At 41.5% G+C, this 22429-nt stretch overlaps 1 long non-coding RNA gene across 1 annotated transcript in view; it reads right to left on the bottom strand.

Annotated features, from left to right (window-relative positions):
- The window catches only part of LOC308185813, a 50044-nt gene extending 31243 nt beyond the window's left edge, over positions 1 to 18801 (bottom strand). The window contains exons 1-2 of the long non-coding RNA XR_013943763.1: positions 18262 to 18801; positions 13725 to 13808 (exon numbers count right to left, since the gene is read on the bottom strand). This is a non-coding gene — a long non-coding RNA (uncharacterized lncRNA). The remainder of the gene's footprint in view (positions 1 to 13724; positions 13809 to 18261) is intronic.
- Positions 18802 to 22429: the final 3628 nt, after the last annotated feature.

Genomic DNA, 22429 nt, shown 5'->3' with positions numbered 1-22429 from the left:
AGAGAAAAAGAGAAAAAGAGAAAAAGAAAGAAAATCAAAGACTGTAAAGCCTGTTGAGGTTCTGTTTTACAGAAAAAACATCTTTCTCTAAACATGAGGCATGGCCAACATAAGAGCTGTACTTCCAGGCTAAGCAAAAGATACCAAGAATTCAGTGTGAAAGAGGCTTTCATTTAGGGTACGTACAAATACATACAGGTTCAAAAATGGTGATTTAATTGCTCTGGATTGTCTTTCTTCTTTACATATTCTTTTGTCCCCTTCTCAATCTTCCTGAAGAGTGGTATGGATAAGCACAAGTGTGGGTAAGCAGAATTTGTCCATTGCTGATTTGAGGCCTATAGAGTTTATTTGCTTTTCCCAAAACACTTTGGAACAATAAAGTCTTCCCACTTACTAACTACTAAACTGCATTTCTATATCTTTGCATCAGTGCCTTTGCTCAGCAAGAAAACACTGAAAATAAATAAATAAGTAAATTAAAAATCTTCAAACATAAAAAACTTCTGTTACTTCTCTGTTCTCCACTCCTCCCACCCCTTCCCAAACCCCCTCCTTCAGCAAAAATTTCTAGCCATGTTCCACTGACTAGATTTGCCTGCTGAGTAAAGTGGTTTTCACTAATCTGCTACTTAGCAGGTAATTGTAAAAACAATTTGTCCAAATTCATCAGTGGTGTAACATCATTGATTTCATTTGGAGTCGCACCAGGAATTAATGTGGGCTATTAATTTCACAGAAAGCTTTCCATATGCAAGTAGGTTTGTTGCATAATTGCCAGGAGTGTTGATGACTGATCCAGCTCCTGGGGGGCAGATATCAGTTGTTGTGGGGAGCTCTGCACTGTCTTGTCATAAGAAGATTGAGTTCCCTCCAGGTGAAAGCTTTTGGAAAGCTGTTGGAAAGCTGTTTCTTATAGAAAAAGATGTCAGTACATGGTGCACAACACTCCTAAAAAATATATGCTACTACTGCTGACCCAATATTCAGGAAAAGGATGCATAAAGCTTGCATATATACTGAACCTAAGTTCTCTTTCATAACAGATCATTAAACCCGTTTTAATAAGGGGCTGCTGTACCATGCATGAAGGCTGATCTAAGACCTGGAGCAACCAGCTTTCCTTGCAGCATCTTTTCCCACAAACTTTGGTGACCTCCTCATATAAGAGAAAATTTGGTCATTTATTTTAAATAAATTATACGAATGACTCACTGAATTTATGCCCATTAGTCTTCATTATTTTAAGGGGCTAGAAGATTTGTGATGGTAAATCATGAATACTGCTGCTGTAGAAATCATGAAAGACTGGGTAGGAGAGGAAGGCTATAAGACAGCAGATATTTCCAGTTTCTGTCATCTGGCAAGCGTAAGAGTCATGAAGGGGACTATAGAGTGTTCATACTAGGTTGATATTTTGGTGGAGATAGCTATTAGTTTTAATCAAATGCATGACACCTCTCTTAGTACTAGGTTTTAATTAAAATACATTATTTATATGCATGATCACACCTCCTGTAGCTATTGTTTTAGAGCTGTATTGTGTATTGATAGGTCATGTTGTTTTCACGATCCAAAAGGCCAGATGGTTTGAAAATCCTGACAACTCTGAGGCTAAGAAGTGACCATGAAACAGTAGAATAATGACGTTATTGGAGGACGTGCAAATACCTGAAGATTTAACAAAAGCCTCTCGAATTCCCTGGACTCTGCATGCATCTATCACACCAACCCAACCAGAAACAAGAAATTTAGGAATGAATAGCTGCAATTTGTAATTTTTTCTTTTGGAACACAAGCTGTTAAGGAAGGACTTTTGAATGACCACATGCATATGCAAAAAAGTAGTACAACTTTCATTCCAGCATGCCCTAGCTTTATACATTTAAGAGTATCCCTTTATTTAAGAGTGCGAGGGATAGAGATGTTAAGAAATCTAGTTCTATAAATAAACCAAGGGCAAGCTTTCTCATCAAAGTGTGGTTGACCTGACTATCAAGACTATCCTTTGCTATATATAGCCAAAGAATGAGTATTTTTAAAAGATCAGAGAAAGAATAAAAACATTCTAAGTATACACAAGCATAGTTTTGTAGTGCAGGTTTGAAATGCAGCACTAAATGGATCCATGGACAATAATCCAGCTACTTGAGTCTCTAAAAATCCCCGAGTCTTTCCAAAAACCCTGGGCTTTGTGAAGATTATCCAAGGTTAGGAGCAAGTCTCCCGGGAGCCAGCTGCAGGCAACAGTGGACAAGGCATCTGCTAAGGGCAGCAGATTGTATGGTCAGCAAAAAGACATGACTGAGCATTGGCCTTGTTGTCAGCATCGTCTGTGCCAGGTGAGATGAGGACAGCATAACTTGAAAGGGCAACTGAGGTCCTCCAACTCCCTGGCATGATTGTCAACGGCACCACCTAATACTAACACTACACACATAAGACATGCCTGAGTGCACTGGGGGTGGAAAGAGAGTGGAAAGGGAGGAGGGAAAAGGAAAAAGTATCAACAAATCCAATGCAGTTGATAACAAGAATGCAGAACAGTGGAACTAAAAAGGATATTTAGAAAGATTTAAAAAAAAAATCATGGGAAAAAAATAAATACTTTGTCAGATCTCTCTAGAATGAGGTGTATTTTAGACTTTTGGTTTTATTAAAGACAGCTTTCTGAGCAACACCCAGAGGGCTCTGTAGTATGTGTCTGAAATAACAATCAGACACAAAACAGGAGCACACAAATAAAATCTGGCCAGACCTCCAGGGAGATTAGCAAGTTCCCAAGAGTGCTTTCAAGTGAAGGATTGTCGTGCTTGCTTTGAATACACCAATTAACCTCGCACCAAGAGAGCACTGAGGAAGCAAAGTTAATCTAATGTAAAACCAGTGTCAGATCGAAACTAGGGAATATAAATGAATTTTTCATTTCTCTTGCAGGTTATACAAGTGAGAGGCTCAACCCCTTGGACAAAGTAACCCCACATTCTGGAACATTATGGAGCTGTACCAGGAGACAGAAAGGCAAAACAGTTTTATTTCAGTAATAGGTGATGGCTGAGGCTTTGAGTTAAGGGAGAAACTGGGCATAATTTCATGTCACCAACATGGGGTCTTTACAGAGTATCAACCTGGGGCTCAGCAGCAGGAAATGGGTGAGAGAAGGGTATGGAGGAGAAGGAAGGAGAGCTGCCAACCAAAGGAAAGGGGCTGTGATGCTCACCTGCTGCTGTGTTATGTACACAGGCTGGGAAGCGTGAGCAGCCCATCAGAGTAATCAGTCATTTCAGCTGGGCACCACCTGGCTCCTGTTTCAGCATGCTCTCTTTGTCACTTTCCACTTTTCATGCTTACCATGGCAGACCACGGTCTCTGTACTCAAAACTCCAAAGTTGCTGGCTGTCACAGCGAGAGGTAGGGCCGTATCATCACCTCTGGACTCTGCAAGCCCAGTTAGTCCCCTAAAAACACGGTAGCGTCAACCAGCACTATTTTTTCCTAATAACAACAACATGAGAAACCAGTGGTGTCCCATGGGGATGACACTGCACAGGACAGGCAGACAGAGCTGGCTGTGAGTTAGGTGGAGGGTCCCACAACCACAACTGCCAGGCTCAACAGGGCTGTGAGGAGCAGGGATGGATGAGTAAAAGAGCTGGAGCCAGGCTAGGGTAAGGCAGGGCACAGAGATTTTAACGAAGGGACCTGTGTAGCTGCAGCCATGGGGAGCTTGCACAGCAGCATATGGTTGTGTTTTCCTCTTCAGCCACTTGATCAGCTGAAAATCCTTTCTGTTCCAAGGGAAGGTCTTGAATTCATGTACAGCTCAAAGAACAGAGCTCAGCAGCAGGAGGCAGGGTGGGAACCAGCCACGTTCGGAGCCCTGTGTCCCACAGAGAGACAGGGCACTGGGATGGGAGAGCTCAGCCGTCATGTGTGGGATGGATGGCCTGAAGACATGGGAGCTGCAGAGAGGCTGGAGGAGAGGCAGCTGCAGGCAGAGCCATCAGCAGAGGCTAATTTTACAAATTGAAACAACAATACTAATGGTATAGGCGTGACAAGCTGTGTCGCAGCTGTTTTGGGATTCAGCCGGCTTGATGTTGTTTTGATTAGCCTGAAATTCAGCTGGCGGGATGCTTGCATGGGCACACGTGTGGGTGGGAGGATAAACACAGCTGAGCAAATCTGGTCCCGGGTCTTGCTTCTCCACAAGCAAATGGGGAAGCTTATCCTTGGCTCAGGTAAGAGCTGTCTTCCCTACCGCACCAAAAAGGTATAAATGTGTTTAATAACATGTATCACAGGAGCTTTTGCCGCAGTTTTGCTGGTGTGTACTGCTTTAGACAAAGTGCAAATGCCTTTAATGCCAAGTGAAGCTGGTGAAACTCAGGCAGCTGTGAAGAAGAAAAATACGCCTGGGGAGAGAAGAAAGGAAAAGGAGCAACATCCTGAAGGATAACACATGACAATTTAAATAGGATTCTTCCTTGTTAATATACCTCTCTAAAAGCTCACTTTCAACCAGCTCTTTGCTGCAGAAGCTAAACAGAGCTTGTTCAAAACCCTTATTTTCGTTCCTACGGTATGCTAATGGCAACTGGTTGTAAACACACCAACTGCTTCTGGGCTGGCACTGAAGGACTGGGGAGGGGAGAAATGGAAAATATAAAGCCAATAGAAGGTGGAAAGCAATTGTATGAATGGGGTGAGTAACAGTAAAATAAAATCTAGTAGCCACAAGACTCTCAGGGGTTAATAAATGAGCAATGCCCACACAGATGGCTGGAAAACACAGCCAAGTCTTTGTGCTTCACAGCAGATCTGAGACTGTAAGCTCAGGCATACAGCTTGTCCCCATGACAGAACCTCAGTGCCCTGTGAAATCTTCATTACTCAGGAACATGAGGAAATTCCTCTTCATAGCACCTAACCATTTCAAAACAATGTACTTGGCTAAAACAAACACTTAGTGGTCTAAACGTCAGGATTTAAGATAAAAGCAAGCTCTGGATGCAGAAATGTGGACACTAGAGAATATAGGCATACAACCACCACCAGAGAAAAGGACAAGGCTGGAGATTCCCATTGTACAGTGAATAAGAGAGAGCAGCAGAGGCTCAGAGGCAGCAATTCCCATGGCCCCATGGACCGTAACCAGAAGACACAGACTGAGGTCCTATTTAGTCCTAGAGGCTGTTCTAAGGGACACGGAGTGCTTGTGTGGGGGTGCTTGCACAACAGCATTTTTCTTTGTTTCAGAGTGTATTCCTGCAGAGAATCTCCTGACTGTCCCCACATCAGAGCCAGTGAGAGACGGTAACCACCAGATCAACACTACAGCATGTGCCAGATTCTCCTCCTCCTTTCCTACTTCTGCCATTTAAAGAGTGTGTGTAAATACTCCCTAACTCATTTTGTATCAACCAAGGGACATCAAGGCACATAAGCTACCTAAAATGATTGGATGGACAGGTAACAACTCCGTGAGGAGAGAAACAGTAAGCCTTTCACCAGCACAACAGTTTGATGAATATTTATCTATCTGTTCACATCCATTAACAGTTTGATGCCTCTGTGAAAGACTACTTTATCTCCAGTTCTGCTATCTGTCCTACTGCCAGGGACATCCTCATTAATTAGAATGCAATGGGGATAACACTCTTCAGCATTTGCAAAGCAGGAGGTGGAAAGCTGAGATTCTTTGTGACCATCTGTAAGCGGAAAGGGAACCAAGGGATTTCAAAAAGTAAGCGTAAAAGAAAACAAAGGATACAGATGTTCAAAAGGATGAAGAAAATAGTTTGCCTCATACTGTTTGCCTCAGACTTGCCTGAATAAGAAAAATCCCCCATACTCATGTGAGTGGGAGGTGAGTCAAGACTATTGATATGAATTTACTTAAGCAAAGGGTGCAATATGTCCAATATAATTTGTCTTGGCTTTTCAACTCTCTTATGCTGTATAAGCAGTGTGTTACAGACTGCCACTCAAATAATGGATTTTTTCATCTATTGGACTTTTTGTAGAAGGAACTAATGAAAATAATACTCCTTGTATATTGCTCAGACATTTGGAAATGAGCTTAATAATAATAATAATAATAATAATAATTTTTAAAAACACTTTACTTTAGGAAGATATACCAAAACTCTTTGTAGGAGGCATAGCTTGTAATTCATCCAGCACCAAATGTTTGATCCATCAGCAACATAGTTTGAAACTTGTATCTTTGCAGAGAAGTAACATTCTTTAGTGAGCTAAAATTTGTAAAATTTGCACAACAATAAACTTTTCTTTTAAAACTTTTTTATGGGTACAAAGACTGTTAGAATTGTTACAATTCTAACATGCCTCAGTCTTAATCCTGGTATTCCAGCAATGGAGAGCCTTTTCCTTGTCATATGAGGAGCTTTTTCTGCATGGAGGGTGATATTCTCTGTCTAGCATCAGTGCATCACTCTAAGGCAGGGGCAGCATCAAGATCTGAGTGTGGTTCCCTGTGGGTCAGGCCAGCACAATGTGCAACCCATAATGTCTTTAAATCCTGTCCTCTATCATTTCAAAACCCACTTTTGCATTGCCATCAAGGCAATTGCAAAATCAGTGCAATCTAAGGTTTGGCACTATTGTCTTCCATGTGGGAGGATGGTCCAGAAATGGCCACAACAGTAGGGCCTCTCTGCCAAATCGACAGAGGCTGGCTAGCTGTCCTTGGGTTGAATTCAACCAAGTCTGAGTGCGTTATTGATGAAATACATCTAATTTTTCCATGACTTCAGGAAGTTTCCAACAGCAATTCTCTTTGTCTTTTCCCTTGTCCAGGTGTAACACAAGGAAGGAATTTCAGTTCTTCACCACATTATGATGTACAGCAGTAAGAGTATCATGCTTCAATGAATATTATACCTCAGCAGCACTGTGTAGTCTTGCTGACAAGCTACAGCTGTATACAAGCTGGTTGCCCAGTCCATCCAGAAACTATCTGATCAGAGGTAAAAGAAATTGGTTGTTTCCTTATGAAACAGGTTCAGTTAATCTATCATCTTTAACTAAATACACTCCTTCCTTGAATATATACATATATACATACATCAAAAAGCAATTAATCACACTTGCAGGATTATCCAGGACATCAAGAACAAAACACAGAGGCACTACAGTAAAGGCAGAAACTTGCTGACATGGGAAAGGCAAACCAAAGGGTTACGTGAAGAAATTTAGTATAAAAAAGTGTAATCCATATTCTACTCTCCTATCTGTTGATTTATTCTATGGTTTACAAATGCACTGATCGGTGCAAGACTCTGCCTCAGGAATTAAATATCTGTGGGACACAAGTAAAGTTTTATAAGTATAATGTTGGTATAAGGAAAACTGAATTGGATCTCCCCTTCAATCCATTCCTGATTATAGGGTGGGCCGCTGTGCTTTCTTTTCACTGTATCTTGAAGCATTTATCTGAAGGTTTGCAAGCCAAACCCAGTAGCTGATCATCTAAAGTTAGGAAGCAAATCAACTAAACGCTTATAAGAAGACCTAAGTTAGTATGTATCTATACCGTAATAAAGAAATCATGCCAGATATGATTTTATAGCTCTATTGGTAGTGCGTGAACAAAGCAGGCAATTCCTAAGGACAGAAAATTGCAAGGTTGAAGGAAGTGTGCATTTTTCCCATGCCAGAATGCTGGCCACCCAGGTAATGATCTAGAGGTCAAGTTAGGAGGAAACATGATCCCGGTGAGGAGCAACATCTCTTGCATCCCCACCCCAGCACCCCAACCCCAGGAGCACGATTTGGATCTGCAGAGCTTCTCCCTTCCTTGCTGTACAGAGCTGGCCACTCTGCATACATTGGGACAGCAAAATCTAACTTTCCCTGACTTACTCTGTGTTAAAGAAAGGGGAAATAGAAAGGAATTGAAGATTTCAAGTGTCCGCAGAGAAACATGAGAGCAGTGACAGAGCACAACCACCACAAAATGGTGTGGTGATAGCTATGACAACAGTTCAGAGTTTTATTCTTGCTTTCCATGCCAAAGACAGGTCAGATGTATTGAGCCAGACCATCTTTGATATAGGAATTTCATTTTTCCAATAACAATTATTGTTTGTATCCTGCCATTATAAACAAAGTTTTAAAGGATCTCTGATTTTAATTTTCTTTGTAATATTTCATTTTCAGATGTATTGCCAAAACCACTAGCACAAAACCAAAAGAATATAAATAATGAATGTATGTGTTCTATGTCTGAATTAAGAATATACTTTTTCCATCTGTATTTGGAAACAAGTTATTTTATATGTTATATTTATTTGAGAAAGTATGTAAAACCTCTTGTCATTGCCAAATTAAAATAATAATTATAACAATATTTTATGTTTAACATAAAAATCCTTGCTTCTGGACTGAACATTCCAACCTTAATTCTATCAAGCTGCTATTTCAAGCTATTCCATAAGTGACTATCTTGACTTAATTATAGCTTTTCAGTTCCTTTCCATCATTTATTTCAACAAAGATACTTCTAAAAAGAAAATCTTGTTTTAATCCAAAAATCAGTCTGGCTGAAAACAACTCCAGAGTTTCTTTCTACTTCACTAAAAAAAAAAATAAAAATAAATAAATAATAAAAAAAAAAGATTAAATAATGAAGCCTGGAACTGCCCAACACAAAAAAGTTTAAACAAAACATGATATTTTTTATCATTATGATTTTTACTACCACCTCACCAAAGCCCTTAAGAGATTTAGATTCTGAGATCACGACAGAGTGCAGACACATACAATAGGCGCAATACTTTGCAAAAGTATTCTTCCTTTGTCTAGAAAAACTTCCTGGGTGGAAGTCCATAGTAATTATAGAAAATCTTCACATTCTGTATTTTCATAAATGCTTGAAGAATTGGCTTGGCAGGCCTCAGTAGGTCTAAACCTAGAGGCCAAATTTGGCTATCATTTGCCTGAGAGAAGTCTGGATTCATTCTACTGGTGCCAACCAGCAGTCCTCAGGATGACATCTGTGCTGAGCGCACAACCCAGGCAAGGGCACCTCAGTGCTGCAGCAAGGGACTACCCATGGTGTGAAAGCCGATCCTTGCTGAAGCTTCTTTGATTCGTGGACTCATTGAACCATCAATACATCTTCAGATACCGATCCTCAAATAAAGTCATTGCACATTGCTGATTCTTTTATTTCCAACCTGTAAGCAGAACCAAAATCTGACCTGGTTTCTATTTTCTTTTAAAGTGCTTTACAGACCATGACACATCACAAGTATGTGATTTCTGCCACAAGTAGTCCTTCTGAAACCTGGCAGGTAAGTAGGAGCCCTCTCTCTTTCAACAGAAATTAACATGGCAGGAGTCAGGTCCTAAATATGAAGAATCTGGCTCATATAAATCAGTTTGTCAAAGTTTCAGCATGGGAAGAGATATAAAATTCCAACATAACAAAAGAGTGAGGGTATCAGTATGAGAAATCTGTTATGTAGCTTCACTGTCTCTTTATCGGTGAGCTACTGCCAGTTGTTGAAGGAGGAGACGGGTTGGCCAATCTCCACAAGATAGTAGCACTACTCCCCTCTCCTCCACAGGAAGAGACGTTCTCCAACATCCTGAACTACCTCTTGGGATGCACAACACAGTCAGGCGCAGTCAGCAGTTACACAGTTTTATTATTGTAATAAATTACTAATCATTTTCATTTGCCTTTGATTTGGGACTTTTAAGAGAGTGCTCAGAGAAAACCACTTAACAGAGTCATTCAAACCTAACCAGAAACTACTGGAAACATTAATTTATTCTTGCAATATTATCTAAGCTAATTTTGTAGCCATAAGAAGTTCAGAGTTGATTTGGACTAACCCAAAATGCTGGCCACTTCTCCAAAACAAATAAGAGAACAAAGTACTGCTTTTGCTAGGCACTGGTTACAACTACATGGGAAGAGATCATGCAGTCCAAATGTTACATTGCTCATTCATCCCATATCAGAATTGTCTTTTAGAATATCAAGAGGCCACAAAGCTTTATGGAGTCTGGAAGAGTTGGGGGAGGATCTCAAATTTGAACATGAAAATGTTAATCCACCCTTGGGAGATATATCAACCTTGGCCAAAGGGATCAAAGCAATATTGGTGGTTTTTTATGTGATTCCAGGCTGGCAAGTTGTATGCCAAGCTTCAGCTTGATATTGTTTCACACAGCTGAGATGATAATGTACAGACCTTTGCTAACCAACTGGTTTAGTAAAAAGTACCGGAAAAATTACAGTGTAAAAGTAGGTCCTACAGATCCAAACCAGCTGTATCACATATGAAATAGGCAGTCAGATATGAATGAGACATCTTCACTTTGGTACATGAAGATGTAAGATGTGGATGTGTCTTTCATGCTCTTTCCACACTTGTGCTAAAGAAAAGCCAAATACTCAGCCAGCGTAAGTGCAACCTCACTGCTTAAGTAAGAACTGTACGGGCTTCTGGCAGCTGCAGCTAAAAGCTACATGCAAAGGAGAGATAAAGCAACCACTACAAATGCTTGTAAAAGGACAGCAAAGCACCAAGCTGTCAAATAGACAAAGATGTTGACAACAAAAAATGTTCATGGCAACTAAGTGCAATTTGAATGAGTTGGGACCTCTGCCTTCAGAAGATGGGGATTACAAGCTTCTGTAGCAAAGATAGAGCAGTAGCCTCTGTGCTCTCTCCATCTGCTCCACACTGATAATTGTTTAGCACAGGCATCAGTATGGTACAACCATAAGATTCACATCATACTCAACCTAATGAGATACAGTTAATTATTTTGCTATGTAGCACTGCCTATGAAGTCAGACTGGGCAATCTGACACATCACTCAGGATTGTAAGACCTACTCTGGAAAGCTTGCAGAAGCTTTGAAGCTTCACCACTTCTTTGACTTCCGGGGACAGCTGCTTAGCTGATCAAACTGATCCCACAGACTTGTGCTGACTGACACCCACTGGGAACGTACCCCAAACCCACACAGCTCCAGCTGGAAGTGGTTACCAGAGGAGGGTCACTCAGTGCATGGCCAGCTTCTTGTTCACCTGAGAACCTACTAAAGGTGAGCCTGGACATGGGACAGGACACGGGACAGGGCAAAAGGAACCAACCCAGGATTCCCATTTCATACAACCAGGAAAAAGAGTGCACAATAACTTTCTGGGGTGAGACAGTGGCATTTTTAGCAATGACAGTGTTTCAGGCTCCCATAGGGCAGAGGAGCTGTACTACTTTCTGCAGCATCAGGCTGGCATCTGTAGACAAGTTAGCAAGCCACCGTACAACATATCCACATTAAGCTTGGTCATTGCAGCTCCGTCTCTCATCCCATTAGTCTGAAGTGAACAGCTGCAAAGCTATGGGTGGAGGTTTGAGCCCAGGCCACCAGGAAAACTCACCCACCCAAGTCACATCACCTCTTTCCCAAAAACCCCAAAGCCCTGTCCCCAGAACAACACCAGCTAACACATGCACTGTCTTAAGGGTACATTTCCAGCCCCATGTTAGGCAGGAGAACTCTGGGACTGGAAGCCACAGCCATAGCCTCTCATGTGGCCCACTGTGTGTCCCCAAGAGGAGCAACAAGGCAGTCGAGAGAGGCAGCATAGAAATAGGGTTGGATCTTGCTGCTTTATACTTCACAGGGAATCACTGGATAAACAGTAAATGGAAAAATCAGTGTTTTACTTTTTTGCAAGTGTTTTCAGGCTCAAAGCTTTTGCAAGACTGATTTGAATTAAACCGATTGACCCATGTCCCCCTCATCAAATCCAGATGTCATAACAAAGTCCTGTATTTATTCCCAATGCTGCAGTATACCAAGTTCATGACCAGGATCTGCGATGTCTAGCAAGAGGGCACAACTAACATAAGCACACAATTAGCTATCATAAATAAACTAATGCTAGCAGAGCTCATCATCGTGCGTCTTCCACTGCATCTAAGAGAAGAGGAAGCTGTTGTGACATCTTTTAGTACTCAGCTAATAACCACAGCATGAACAGAAAGGGGGAAGAAACAATTGTTGAATATCTCCATCTTTAGGTTTTCAGCCACCCTCAGTAACAGCATGTATTGCATAAGTTCTGCTCCAAAAAGAAACTGAATTAATTTCATTCCCAAATCCTCACTTCTAGCCATTAAATTGCTTAGAGGTAGGAAGCAGAAGTACTGTTCAAGTACGTTCATTGCATGGGTTTAGGCATCTTCCACCACCTAAAATCAGCAAAGAAAAGCCTTTCTCATTACTGAAGCATAGCTAGTGCACCCCAATCTTGGTGGTAATAACAAATAGCAATTAGATGGTTACTGGTGTGGGGGGGAGTTACAACAAAAGCATTTCAAATGATGCTTAGCAAAGCCTCGTACTGCTCATTGCTGCATCAATTTAAAATCTAATTAATGGCCCATATAATAATCAAATTAACTTGCTATGGATTGTCATTATGTCCTATCCTCAGGAAATGCCTTAAATAAACACTTGGAGCTGAAGGAAGTATTCATTGCTAACCCTGTTAGCTCGTGAGTAATAATAACATGCCAAATTATAAATCACAGTTGGTTCAGAAACAGCAATAGACCTGAGATTTGCTGTATAGGGGGGCCTAATAAAACAGCATTTCCATGACTGATGGGAAAACAAGGAGATAGGAAATATAACTAGCATAGCTATCTTTCAGCAACCAGCAAGCTCCTATGGAAAAATAGTTTTGATGTGAATTAGCGTGTTAGCGTCCTATGAATGAATGAAGCTCCCAGCAGCAGTTCACGGACAGAGGTGGAATATTCTGATAAAGTCTGGGGCACTGCAGTGGTTGCAGCATTACCACAGGTGAATGAAAGCAAAGGAACTGCAGCTCCTCTATGAAACAAAAAAAAATGAATGTTCACATTTTAAGAGATATGGACACATTTCTAGAAAATTGCAAGTGCACATAAACAGACTTTGAGTAATATGTGAAGTTTAGCTCTGAAAAGCAATTAGATATCAATAAAAGCTTCCTATTCAACTGACTTTCTGCATGTACTCACATTAAGTCCGGATGACATTATTGTCTAAAAATCATTGCTAACAGTGTTTATTTGGAATAGTGTTATGAAACCAAATGCCTGGCAGAAACTGTTGGAAATGGTGAAGTCAGTAAAGACCTAATTCTGTAGTTCAAGTATACATTAAGTGTTCCTGAGTTGTTTCAATGACTTCCAAGTATTGATGAGAGAAGATAGAATAAACTTGGCTGTTCACGTTTTTGTTTTACAGATGGCAAAACGAGGTCAAGGAGCTGAAACGTGTTGCTGTCAGTTGTAAAGAAAGCTTGGCGATAGAGCCTAGAAGACAACTCAAATTTCTCACCATCATCCCCTGCATTTATTCATGCCACAGTACTTCAGTTTTCTTTCCCAACTATTTAACAATTCCCAGACTATAGTAGTTTTGAAACTCCTCTCAGGCCTATGACTTGAGGCTCAAGTAGCAAGACAAGGAAAAATTGTTTAAGCACCACCAAACACAGCCAACATGAACAAAACCCAGCACTGATGCAAAATTTGTCTCTGTGATCAAGAACCATTAAAGGCTGGTGAAACCTAATCTGGAAACCCATCTGTAGGAATAAACAAGCAGTCCAAATTGGTGTAGCACATAAAGACAGAGGGGAAGCCAACATATTCTCTTTTCAATAAATGATAACAAACCTGTGAGCATTCATTTCTTCTTGGACTGTGAAAGCGACAGCAGCCACCACATCAGCACAGCAGACAGATCTCAGGCCTCAGTCACTGTAAAAAAAAATAGAAAAAAATCTGAATTTGCTTTTCAAAGGCTGCTAAGCTTTTGCCAAACCAGTCAAATGTACATTGGTTTGTGAAAAATATATATATATATAATAATAATAACCTACTGTTATAGTGCAGTGGCTAAAAATACAAACGAAAGAGGCCTGCTAGATGTGGCATGACATTAGGACAATGGCCACCCCAAGCACCCTAGTGCAACTGCTACCAAGAGAAGTAAGAATGTGGTTTTCACTCAACTACATTAAAAGCACAGAAAGGCTAGTAAGTGGAGATGGAGTTGATGGCTAGCAAGAAAAGAGGAGCTGTAATCAAATTTAATTCACTTGCAGTCTGAAGGTTTATAAAGTAGGGTTTTCTCCAAAAACAGAATTAAGAGTAGACAAGCTAACCCAAGCAAGGCATGTTTCCTGAGCTTATTGATGTCAGCTGAGTTGGGAAATGACCCTTTTCTCCCTGAAGCCACTCTCCAGAGCAAGGGCCCAGAAACTCGCCTTTGTGCTGTTTTAATGTAGAAGTATCTTATGAAGCTCAATATGTGGTGGAACTGTACAGAAATATAGCAGGTACTACCAGCTCCTCTTTTCACCTCAGCATATACGTAGTGTACAAGGATGATGAATTAGCTTTCCAGTACCTCATTTTAGCACGTGAAGCAGATATTTAGTGCCTGCAAAGATGCTGGTTGTCCTCAGGAACAGCATCGATTCAGACATGCTCAAGACCACCACTGTGCAAACATGACTATCTGTTCCCAAGGCCAGCCGAGTGCAGGAAGCAGACAAGGTCCCTTGGTGGAAATACAGCCCATGATCCTCACAGAACATCTTGTGGTACTCTGCAAGCCCAGCTTGCACTCCATTTCCATCACCAGAGATGCAGGGGAGTGCAGTGCAGAGGCACACAGCAGCCTTTCAACATGGCTTATTAGTTACGAAGCAGGGCCGGTGCTTCCATGCTTCATCAGCTCCAGAACCACACTGTGCTCTCCTGGCATCCCCCATCCCATGGCACACACAGTGCTGCATGAATGCGCAGCATCGCTTGGGTCCAGCACCACAAAGCACTGCACAGAGGCACTGAGCATGGCTCACATTTGACCTGCTGAGGTTATCCATTCCAGATGAGCTTGTCCAGGACTGTCCTGCTCTGGTGAACATCAGTGTCTAGTTTTTTTCTAGTTCTATTTTTTCCCTACCATTATCCACCCTCCTCCCATCTCCCTAGATAATCAACAATTGGGAGTATTTAGATACCAGATCACTCTGAATATGGGGGGGGGGAGGAACACAGAACGCAGTACTTACTTTTCCTTTTTTATCTTTTCTTGTTAAATGTCTCAACCAGCTCATTACAAGATCATCTCATCATGGGAAAGGTTAAGCTGAAGTAAGCTAGAAAGCAGCTAGCGTAAACGTTAACAAGGTTGCACTCGGTTTCTGAGGTTTTCAGCTTTAAGTCTCTGTGAAACACTGTGAAGCTCCTAAGGGGAAACATTCTGCATACACAAGACGTGAAATAAAGCTTTCTATGGGAGCTGTTTATAGAATTAGCTGTCACTTACTATAAAGCTCCCAGAATCTTTCCAGGGTTTGAAGATAGTTGCAGAAGTAAAATACTGAGCTGTATCTGTGGTAGGTTTGTTTGTTTGTTTGTTTTCTGTTCAGGCACTAAGGGGTGACAGCAGTCCTGGGGAGGAATACCTTGTGGGGCATGTCCACTTTTTTGCTCCATGTGCCCATAAGGAACCAGTGACAGGTGCACAGGCAAAGCAGAGATATGTGAAAAAGCTGGGCAAGCCTCTTCTGCAGCCACAGAGCTTACTGGTGTTTTCTCATGGAGAGGTCCAAGTGTCTGGGGAGGGGAAGGTCCTGGTACTGGCTGGGTAACTCCACCACCACTGGTACCCAAAACTGAGGCAAGGAGAGGCAATGGAAGCACTGTCATCCCCCTTAGAGCCAGAGCAGTGACCAGAGTGCTTTTGCTGTGACAGCATGGTCTTTTTTTCCCCTATTTTCCCTGAAGGCATCAATGGATGTTGTATTATATTAACGATAACAGGAAAACATTGGCATAACACAGGTACCTGACACAGCTTTGCCTCTGTGATACCATTAACTTGGAAAAGCAGCTCTTCAACACCAGCAATGTTTTACTACCTATGCTGACACACCAGACTTAGTTCCAATTTTTTACAAATTGCAGCCACACGTCACAGTTTGAATCAGACAATCCCATGCTGCACGCTTGAGGACAGCAGTGAAGAATGGCACTTCTCCCTCCAGCAGTACCACCATTTATCTAGCAAATGTACCTCTAATACACAGTAGAGACTGCTCTGTAACATTCATGTCTTGGAAGTATTTCAACACGTCATTAGAGGGCAGTGTATTGTTCTTGGGGCAATTTTAGCCCTACTAAGCTAAAGAAGAATTGTCAGGGCTTCGCACCGGTTTCAATCCTGAACCTGCAAAAAATGAGGAGCAATCACCAGAGCCAAGTCTCACTGCTGTGAGAATTTATTCTCCAAAATAATGATGTTCCTTTGAAGCCAGAGCAGGGAGCTTGTAAATCCCAGCACAGCAATCACCCTGCTACAAAAGACTTCCAGATTGCTGGTGCTCTGCAAATAGACACACCAAGGGGTGCATACCTGCCCCTGGGGCTGTTTGAGCTGCCTGTCCATGGTAGCATGGGGTAAGTAAAGGACTCAGAAAGATCTTACATCCTTTCTTTTCTTTTTTTTTTTTAATTTAATTATGTTTTAAAAATAGTCATATATAGGCATATAGGAGAAGCATTTCTATTCAAGACAAAATAAAAAACTGCTGTATTAATTCCATGCTTTCAAAGAAATGCACATAACATTTTTCTAGACATGAAAGTTTAACAATGCTTTTATTGAAGCCAGCTGACTGCTGAACATGGGATTATTTATAGTGAATTAACAACACATGATAATTTGTTTCTCCAAAAGTTCATCACTTTGAACATGCAAATGAACTGGATGTTTTCTGTTCATTCAGTGAATTAAATGCTTTAAAAAATTTTAAAACCTGGGTGATTTAAATCAAAACAAATGGTACCCATTTTAAGTTAGCTGGGTTCAATCCTACCTTCCCACATAAAAACAGGCTCCCTTTCCCTTGATCTGAAACAGAATTGTGGCTGATGACAGCAAATCTGAATATGAAAAATATGGATGTGCTACTGACTCTAGGGGAAAGAGTCTCTAATAGTTTATTGGATTTCCTGTGGCAGCTCTTTGATCAAGAAAAAAAATAATTAAGTGATTTTTAAAAATCTGTCATCAAGTGAATGGAGCTGTTGTGATATATTGTATTAAAACACAAATTTAAAAGGGCTTGATAATAGGAAGAAATTAAAACAGAAATACAGGAAACTACTCTGCAGTTTTTTCTCATGTGGGAGTTAAGTAGTAAGCTAAAATGAATCTAAGCTGTGCTATCTGAACCTAACTGCTATCTTTCTGAATGTCTGGGGGTGTTATGTTTTTGGGGGTGGTCTGTATTTACCACCTTGTGCTAAAGCTGATTTTAGTGTTACATTTCCTTTCTCTTTTGTTTGACAGATGAACAGGCTGACTCCTCTCCAACAGAAGACAAAAGAAGGAAATGTACGGGCACTTTCTGGAGAGCTCAGGGTAGAAAAGGGGTTTATTCCCTTCTTAACAGGGAGAAATTGCCATCCTTCAGCAACCACCTTTTGTATTGTTTGATATATATGGATCAGCTACTCTGGGAAACATAATGAAAATGTAAATGCCCAGGTGTTTGGTGTTTATTTGTTGTTTTTTCAATAGCTAGTGATAGTAAGCCAGTCTATTTCCACACATTTTATTTCCATGCTATACATTCTCCCAGCTACGCTTTAATGTACAGAATTGCCTTACGAAAAGTGGAGTTACAGGACCCACCCCAGCAGAAGGGTTGACCCATTACATACTCCGTGTCACAGCTACCTTGGTCTACACTGAAAAACTGCAGTAGTCTAATAATGTCACTGCAAGCATGAAGTTTTAGCCATACAACCCATAGGTAGGCAAGCCCTGCTGTGGACACTGTAGTATCACCAAAGACCAGGAGCCCAAACTGTTCCCTGCTGCCAAAGAGCTGTACCACCACAGCCACGTTAGGGTTAGACAGGTTGTGACGAACTTCCTTACAATTGACATGTGTTATGCAAGACCAGGTCTGCACTACAGATTTGTGCTGGCAGTTACACCTAGAGGGGAAAAGAAAAGTTGCATCTCTTACTGAAATGACTGTACTGCCATGCAGATGATACAAAGCCACAGAAGGTCTTCCCATACAGGAAGTGTCTAACCACCTCCAGCGAAACACCACCACAGGCAATATAAATTATCTGTTCTCAGCAACATTAATCTCCTCTAAAACAAGGACGAAAAGCCGGATACCTTGAAGTTCCTCTTTCAGTCCGCTGTCTTGCATGGAAGCTGAGGCTGAGCAGCTCAAGCCTATGCACGTGGCTGACCTCTGACAATGGGAGATGGGAATCCTACCTTTTGATAAATTGTATTTCAGGAAAAAAAAAAAAAGATCTTTGCTCAAGAGGGTGCCCAACAACGCACATGTGTCAAGAAGAGAATTTTAACTACTGTTATGGCCTTTAGGGAAAAAAGAAAAAAAGAGAGAGAGAGAGATGGTAAGTGTAATATGTGCCTTCCTTATAAACAGCACATCAGCAGTATATGTGCATTTATACAGCATTAGCATATATGCATACTCATTATCAGTACAATGTTTTCAGATCTCAGGCATTAATTATAGGAAAGCCATCCCTATTTGATGTTAAAGAAGCTGTTCCTATTCCCACCGTGACACAAGTGACAAAATTCCTAATGACTTCAAAAGGAAGCAAGAATAAGTTAAGCAAGCAGGTGACCTTTCCCCGACCCCCTTACAGTTTTAGCTTCTTAGATCTAATATTTATGCATGAAGACCAGCATCATGAAATAATAATACCTTCAGCTTCTGACTAACCATGAGTTTGAAGAAGTGAAAGGAAAATAAAACACAAAGAATCCGTATCATCCACTTGGAGCTGTGAGAAGTGGAACAGCACAAAACTGCTGTGCTGGAGGTCAGGGTGGAGGCAAGCCTCCTGCTCCAGCACTGGGCTGAAACCGAAGGGATGTGCCTGCAGGTGCACACGCGGGAGCCTGGCATCTGAAGAAACCAAATAAAATTATTGCTTCTGCAAGCCTGATTATCCAGTCTTAATAAAGAAACTGTGTTCCCCATGTATTTCAGGATCCCTTCATTCCTTTAAGTTTTTTGTTGGTTTTGTTGTTTGGTTGGTTGGGTTTTTTTGGTGTTTTTTTGTTGTTGTTTGTTTGTTTATCTATTTTAGGATGATAATTTTGGCTTAGATTATAGAAGAATGATGAAAAACATCCTAAGAATTTCTGTCAAGCTGTCCAGAGAAAATGCAATTTTTATTAGTTCTGTGCCGATTTTTTTCACAGAGATGGGCCTAATGTTGGGGGGGAGGGGAGGGGAGCTGGAAGGGAGCTCAGTAAAACTAAATCAGAGCCAAAGCAGTCAAAACTGCATGCTTTCATTTCAACACCACTGAAGACAGCAGCTCTGGTCTTGTGGGAAGCCTAAGATCCTTAAAATGCAGTATAAATGCAACCTGAGAAGTGGTGCTAGCAGGTTTTTAGGATCTGTGATAAACACGGCAAGCCCTGAGGCATTTGCAGATGGCTTTATAGCCAGGCAGTGGCAGCACTGCCAGCACTGCCTGGGGTGCGTGCACAAAGTACAGCCTTGCAGCAGGAGGTGAGTGCATCCCCCACCCTTCTGAAGGCACCGTGCTGTCCCCACCAGAGTCTCTGTGGGAACAGCTCCTCATTCAGCACAGAGAGTTTCCTTACGACTAGTGGAAACAACGCACCTGGAAAAAGCACTGCTCCTAGCATTAGCTCACAGAGGCAGGAAGTCTTATCAGCAAAGGAAAGAGAACAAGACCCTGGGTATCTGGGATTGGGTTGCAGAGACCTCCAGCTCTTTGCGTGCAAGCAAGCAAAGACAAGACATGACCACCCCCAGATCACAAGGAGTAGGAGTAGACTGAAGAACATGCACTCTGCAAGTACAGATTGCCAATGAGTTATATCCTGCAAGGGACCGGAGAGAGACAAAGAGTAAATACAACTTGCAGTGTGATCATCTCCTCCTCTGAGATCTCAAAGGATCAACACCTCCTATATGTACTGTATGCACCTATATGAAGTCTGTTTCCTCTTTAGTTCACAAGTATGTCAGTGGTATCTTCCACTACTCTGCAATTACATCTAGAGACCAGCCCAACTCCCTGGCAGTTAAACTCACATTTAAGAAGTAAAGAATACTACCTTAGAAGTAGTCCAAATGTAGGCTTCCATTTTCTTCTTATTATTATTTATTTTAGAAATCATAGCTTGAAAACTGCCTCAAGTATCAATTCTCTTGCATCTTTATGCCAGAGACAAGCTTAGTGAAACCCCACTGACATCAAACGAATTGCATTAGGAACAAACATAGCCCATTAAAACTCTACTATTCCCATTCTTCCTTTTTAATAAGGAAAAGCCTGCCCTTAGGCTAAAACGTTTATATAGCAGAAGTTAGTCTCAGACTTCAAATAGCTGAATGGGGATCTGCTGCAAGAAGGGATTATAATGGAAACAGCCTCAGAGCTCTTAATGTCGTAGGCTGGAGAGGAAAGGCTTCAAAGCCCTATGCCAAACTGCTGTGCTCAAAACCACTATTAAACAAAGCACAGTTCTGAAAATATGACATTCTGTATAACCACACTTAAGAAAACAATATTTTAACAAATGTTTCCCTTAACCACTGTGTGATCTATTGGGACACGTTTCTCCAAAGAGCCACATAAATGGCACAGAGCAACCTTCACTCTTGGATTTGACATTCACAGCTGCTGGCTGGCACAAGCCAGTTCCTAACTCGCCGCTTACTCCTAGCATCCTTCAGGACATTTCCTCACATATTATTTTAGATATCACCTACATGAAGTTTGCAACCCCACTGAGTTTACTACTTTTGAGTAGGGGCAGGGAGAGAGATGCCATCAGACTGGTCAGACTACCCCTGCCCCAGGTTACCACCATGCTTGAATTTCGTATCAGCTGCCGGCTGGAGCAGAGAAACATATACATCCCTGCAACAGCATCCTGTGGTGGGGCAGGGAAGACAGCTGAGGACAATATGCTTTTAAGCCACTTCAACAGCAGACGCCTACGTGCAGGCCAAAGGGTGTTTTCTGAATGCTCATAGGGGATTGCTTTTGATGGGCCACCAGTGGAAACAGGATGCATGACTTCCAAAACCATGCAGAAATTCTTTTCCGATCACATTTGATGCCTGGCTCTGACCCAGCACTTGTATCTTCTTGTACATCCATATGTTTGCCATAATCAACTCTCCCACGTCAGCTGGGAGCGGAATGTCACAGCATAAAAGTTAATGCTGATGGGACATTATCTCCTACTGCAGTTGCCTTGGGCGACAGGGAAAAAAAAATATGAGCTAGCAATGTGCTTCTGCCTCTAATACCTATGAGTCCAACCAGAAAGGATAAACAGTCAGGATTTTCCACTAAAATAAACGGTACTGACATTTAAATATCATTGTTAAAGTTAGAGATGACTAACTAAAAGAGCAGAAAGATATTGGCTGTAAGTTTGTCAGTGGTACATCTAAACAAAATGTGCTCTAAGCCTCCTGGTCAGTAAGCAGAAATAACACCCAGCTTGGGCGAAATGCTGCAAACTGTGAGCAAGTGCAGTGGGCCTTTTACAAATGAACTACAATTAATTGCTATTGATTGAATGCCATATTAAAAAGTTTCTTTATTTTATTTTTCTTAATGTATTTACTGCCCAAGCACCAAGTAGCTGATACATTTTTTCAGGAAACCAGCACTCTGTTCACCTCAGGATGAATGCCTGGCAATGCAAAGTCAGGGGTGAGGCAGCAGAGCTTCACCCCTGGGCCCTACAGATGTGACACATCGTGGGTCTGTTCTCAGCATAACAAAGTCCTTCCACAACCGTACAGGCAAAACAGCCAAACCACTGCTAGAAAGACAAGTTATTTTAAGGGAAGGTTACTTTCCTGATTTGTATTTCCAAACAAAAGCTGGATCAAGCAGAACAGCCTCAAAATCAGCAGCCCTTTTCATTATGATTTTGCTAAGTCAACATCAAAGTGCTAAGCTTGTTTATGATATGTGCGGCAAAGTCCTCCACTACGAAGGCCAACACCTAAGGAGGGCAGTGGTCCCTTTGCAGACATGTTTGGGAAAGCTTCCTGCTGACTTCAGGGGCAATGGGATGAGTAAAGCTTTTAACCACACAAAAGCCAGATCATTCACCTGAAAATCTCAGGGATGTTGGCTTTTGGGGTGTCAGCTCTTATTCTCACTGTCAGCAATTCAGCTTACAGCTGCCTTCAAAATACTGGTTTGAATATTTTATGTAGTCTAACAACAAAATATCTGGTGGTGTGGGAGCAGAATACGGGATTTTAATGAACCAAATATGACATCTGAGACGG

This window comes from Anser brachyrhynchus (assembly GCF_964034855.1).
Source record: "Anser brachyrhynchus genome assembly, chromosome: Z".
Lineage (NCBI taxonomy): Eukaryota > Metazoa > Chordata > Aves > Anseriformes > Anatidae > Anser > Anser brachyrhynchus.
The sequence above is the reverse complement of the archived record's forward strand: the minus strand, read 5'-3'. Positions and strand labels throughout refer to the sequence as shown.